A 5,423-nucleotide genomic window follows, 5' to 3' on the forward strand; every position below is an offset into this window, starting at 1 on the left:
AACAGGTTATAACCACTTAGGAGTAGGTAGGCATCTTTAGGAGTCAGGATCTCAGATGTATTAAGTTTAGGTATTTGACAAGAATCATTGAGTGCTTACAGAGTGCTAATCACTTTACAAACAATAACTCACTTAATCTGTGTAACAACTCTAGGAACTATTATTACCATCACTTCTATCTCACAAATGGGGAAACAAAGGCACAGTCAGGTTTGCTAACTTGCCCAAGATCACCCAGCTAGTAAGGGGTCAGAATTGGATTAGGATTGACCCCCCAGGCATTGGGTCCTGGGGCCATATTTTCAACTACTAATCTTTGCTGTCTCTCTCTCTCTTTTTTTTTAAGATTTTATTAATTTATTTGACAGAGAAAGACGCAACGAGAGAGGGAACACAAGCAGAGGGAGTGGGAGAGGGAGAAGCAGGCTTCCTGCTGAGCAGGGAGCCCGATGATGCGGGGCTTGATCCCAGGATCCCGGGATCATGACCTGAGCCAAAGGCAGACGCTTAACATCTTGAGCCACCCAGGCGCCCCCATTTGCTGCCTCTTGTTAATGCGCTGGGTAGAGACAGTGGCCCAGAGGACAGAAGTTGGGGAGGTGGGCATCTCTGTGCTCAGCAGATAGACACAGCTCTATCTAGAAGCCTCACTCTGAGCTTCAGAGCCAGATTCCCTGTCAACAGTGGGTCTATTAATGGAAGCTTTTTCTGATCATTGAAAGTAAGTTATGCGGAGTGTAATACATATCCCCAGTATTTACTACCTCAGGAACATAGGAGACGTAATGAAGGAGGGAAGGTTGTAATTGTAGAAAAACATCAATTCTAGTAACAGAAATCAGTGGCAGCCAGAGACGTTCTCCCCAGGTTTCCGGCCCTGCTGGTGGCCCCTCCACCAGACTCCATGCAGGCAGGAACCCCCCAGAGGAGGAAAGGGGCCTGTTATAGGAGTCATCAACCTGTCACCACGGCTAGGGTGAATATGGCTTCCGAGTTGGGGGGAGGGGGTGGAGGCTTAGTCTTTAGCACCACCAGCTGCAGGAATGGGGGAAGGGGCAGTAGGGGAGGTTGGGAGGGGGAGGCTAGAGGTGGAGCAGACCTTTTCTACCTACTGCGGGGAACAGACATTTATTGAGTTAGGAAGGCTCCGTGCTAGGCAGTGCTTGGCATCTAACATGAGCAAGGGGGTACTTACCCTCAGCAGCATTAACAGTGTATAAGCGTGTGCATGGGGGTCTGTGCCTGAGAGAGAGATGGGGCGACACAATTACACAGATGAAGGCACTGGGGGCTGAGATGAGAACCCAGGGATGCAGTGGGATGAACAGGGTGCTGGTATGGGGACCTGGTTGGGGCAAACAGCAAGGAGGCGGAGGTACTTGTCCTGGTCCTACAGGGTGTCCCTGACCCAGGCAGGCAGAGAGAGGGATTTTCTCCCCGTGGAGATGCAAGAGGAATGTTGGGAGCACAGTTCGGCTAAAGGTGAGGGGTAGGGAAGGCAAATAGTGTCCAGCACCCACTATGTTCGGGATGCTGCACTTTGCCGGGATTGCCTCATTTAACCCTCACAACACCGCTATGAGCCGGGCATTGTTGTTATTTCAATTTTGCAAATGAGGAAACTGAGGCATAGGATCAGTGACTTGTGCAAGGTAACACAGGTGGGTGGCAGAGGCTAGGATCTCTGGGACTCTCTCAGCTACCCTGGGCCCCGTCTATAGGTGAACTTGTGCAGGTTAAGGGGAGCCCAGGTCAGAGGCTTTTTTCGTGGTTCGCGTAAGAAAAAGCTGTGCTCTTCTTACATTTCCGTACTTCCTCCCCGCCACCATCCCGCGCTGGGAAAGATACCCACTAGTGATGATAAATTGGGTGCTTTTTCCGGGGCGGCTTAGAGGGCACCGTCGTTCAGGGTCGGGGACTAGGGTGTGAAGGTCGGTCAAAGATAGTGAAGACACCGGTGGCCAGACGGACGGACGCTGCCGGGAAGCCAGGCGGGGCGGGGCGCGCGACGGTGAGAACCCGAAGCTCCAGAAACCCGGGCTCCGGAGCCGGCGGGGACCCCGCGGGAACCCCCGCGAGCCCGGCCGAGGCGTGGCGCGGCCTCCTCCGGCCCTGCCCGCGTCCCGGGAGCTCGCTCAGGGCTGCAGGCTGGCAGAGTCGCCTCCCGCCCGGCCGGCCTCCTCCGCCCCCTCGCCCAGGGCCGCGGCAGGGCCGGCGGCGTGGCGGCCAGACCCACACTGGGCCGCGATCCACCCTCTTCCGTCTCGGTTCCGGGAGAGGAACCCGGCTCCCGGCTCTGCGACTTAACCAGCTGCGGGACGGAGCAAAGTCGTGAACTTCTAATCTGTTAAGAAAGGGTAATAGTGACAACAGTAACAATGCTATATCCGTTTGTTTACCCCACACGATGGGATCAAATGAGATCATTTATTCAATAAACGCATGTGATAGCCACCTCCTACACGACGGGCACTGCACTAGGCTCTTTTCATTCTCAAATATTTATCTTTATTCGTGTCTTTTTGGGGTAAATTTTATTGAAATATTATGTACAAAAATGCATAAAATGAACAAGATATCACAAAGTGAACACACTCGTGTTATTAGCAACAGATCAAGAAACAGAATATACCCAGCATCTCACTACCCCTCAAGGGGAGCCACTATCCTGACATTTAACACCAACAAATAGTTCTTTCCTTTTCTTCCTTCCTTCCTTTCTTTTTTTTAAGATTTTATTTATTTGACAGAGAGAGACACAGCGAGAGAGGGAACACAAGCAGGGGGAGTGGGAGAGGGAGAGGTGGGCTTTCCCCGCAGAGTGGGGAGGCTGATGCGGGGCTCGATCCCAGGACCGTGGGATACTGACCTGAGCCGAAGGCAGCCGCTTAACGACTGAGCCACCCAGGCGCCCCTAACAAATAGTTCTTTCCATTCAACAAATGATACTGGAAGGGCACTGTACACCACCAACGAAGTGCTAGTAATAAGAGGCTCCATTATCTAAGTTAGTTGCTATTGAGCCAGAATGGGATTTGTCTGAGTACTTGCTTTTCCTAGAATTTTTCAAGGGACTGAAGACTTGGGTTCTCACCCCCACCCTTTCACAGAACACCTAGGCACCTCCTGGGGTCCCTGGGGTTCCTTGGTGGAATGAAGACCTTTCGCTTTGAGGACCCTTCCTTCTGTGACTAATGAGGGTGGTTTAATATTATCCAGAAATGCTAGGACAGATTGGAAGCATGGTCCGTTGCAGTATTTATTATTACTAAAATCAATATTATTAATATATTTATAATAATAACAACACGTGTTTGAAAGTGAATGTCTCCAGTCTGAGGCTCCTCATAAATGTGGGGCCTGAGGCTCATCATAAAACCTCAAAGAGGTTCTATGACTTTAAATAACAACTGGAGTTTTCTTTAGAAATCAGAGAAGAGTGTTTCTGCCTGTGGCAGCAGAATCTTCCTACTGAACAGCCCCTCAAATACCAGGGGGTGGGAGATTAGAATGGCCCACCTTCATTGTTACCGTGCACTGCCATGAGTTCCAACCTAAAAATTGTTAACAGTGGAAAGCATGGATCGTAAGGAGTTTTCCCCCTGCGTGTTCATTTCCTATTAGATGGGGTGATTGGTAAAGGTCCAGCCTATATTCCTAGGTTGCCTGGCCTGGGGATGGCATCAGGACAGTGCCCAGGAAAATATCCTCAAACATCAGAAATTTTTATCCAGTAGAACTGAGTCCTCATGGACACCAGTTCTTTCCCAGAGGAGTTAGAAGTCCCCAGAACAGGAGCAGCATCAGGTATGGAGAAAACGATGGAGTAATAATTCCTTACACACAAGTGGGGATTTACAGTTGACAAAGCACTGACCATTTCTCCATCTGTTTGGTGGACTTACTATGAATACTTTCCTGGGTTTTGTTTTTGTGATGATGGAAAGGTATGGAATACAAAGACCCCTTGTTAATTTTGAAGGGGACTCTGGCTTTAGCTCTAGAGTCACACAGACTTAGATTTGAGTCCCCCTCTGCCACTTACTTGCTTTGTGACCTTGGGCAAGAATTGCAATTGCTTGGGCAATTTCTAAATTTAGTGTCTTCAACTCAAAAATGGATATAATAGCATTACCTAGATAGCCCATACATAGGCTGTTGTGAAGTTTAAGTTCTATGATGAAAATAAAGCACTTAGCCAGTGCTTAGAGCATTGTAGGTGAAATAATAGTTAGCTTTCAATATATTTTTTGAAGGTTTTATTTATTTGACAGAAAGACTTCTATATTACCAATATTGTTCTGTAATAGAATTCTTATAGACATGGCAGAAATCATTCTGATCTGACAGGTGATAAAACAGAAAGTACTGAACTACTAACATGTGTTGTATCATGGATAAATCTAAAAAATTATGCTAAGTGAAAGAAGTTAGACAGAAGAGACCACCTGTTGTATGATTCCATGTATCTAAAATGTCCAGAAAAGCAAATGTATCATAACAGAAAGTAGATTAGTGTTTGCTGGAAGCTGGAGGTGGGAAGGGAGATTAACTGTAAAAGGGCATAAGGGATCCTATGGTAAGTAGGAGGGATGAAAAGGATCTAAAACTGATTTATTCTGTGCTTGTTTCAGCAGCACAGACACTAAAATTGGAATGATACAGAGAAGGTTGGCATGGCTCCTGCTGAAGGATGACATGCTAATTCATAAAATGTTCCATATTTTTTAAAAAACTAATTTATTTTGATGATTGCACCACGGTGTCAAGTAACCAAAAATCATTGAATTGTATACTTGAAATAAGTGAGTTTTATGATATATAAAATATATGTGAATAAAGTTGTTTTAAAAACTCAGAAACTATCACGGAAGAAGAGGAAGAACAGACTCCAGGTTTTCAATGAGGTGTTGTATTTGTTTTTAAAGATTTTATTTATTTATTTGACAGAGAGAGACACAGCGAGAGAGGGAACACAAGCAGGGGGAGAGGGAGAGGGAGGAGGCCGCCGAGCAGGGATCCCGATGCGGGGCTCGATCCCAGGACCCTGGGATCATGACCTGAGCCGAAGGCAGATGCTTAACGACTGAGCCACCCAGGCGCCCCATCAATGAGGTGTCTTTAGACAATGATACAGTTGTTTGCCTCCCGCTGGATAGGAGACGGCAGACAGCAGGGGAGGAGCTACTCTTAGAATCTCCATTAAATAAAGGATGGAACTCAAGACAATTTAGAGAATGTAGAGATGGCAGTGTCTTAAGGAGGGGAGAATGGGACCAGAATAAGTAGTAATTGTGGCTGTGATTCAACTTTTAATAATCTAAAAAACTTCATATTTTTTTAGATGATTGGGGCCCCTGGCTGGCTCAGTAAGTTGAATATTTGACTCTTGATCTCAGGGTCCTGAGTTCAAGCCCCATGTT

General features: G+C 47.2%; 1 non-coding gene across 1 annotated transcript; it reads left to right on the top strand.

The window, feature by feature from the left end:
- The first annotated feature begins 4,621 nt into the window (after positions 1-4,621).
- On the top strand, positions 4,622-4,728 carry LOC114221254 (U6 spliceosomal RNA). The gene has a single exon (XR_003611713.1). It is a non-coding gene; the product is annotated as a U6 spliceosomal RNA (small nuclear RNA).
- Positions 4,729-5,423: the final 695 nt, after the last annotated feature.

Source organism: Eumetopias jubatus, unplaced genomic scaffold (genome assembly GCF_037043125.1).
Source record: "Eumetopias jubatus isolate StellerSeaLion01/CBP00866 unplaced genomic scaffold, mEumJub1_p1.0 scaffold_14, whole genome shotgun sequence".
In the NCBI taxonomy this organism is placed as follows: domain Eukaryota; kingdom Metazoa; phylum Chordata; class Mammalia; order Carnivora; family Otariidae; genus Eumetopias; species Eumetopias jubatus.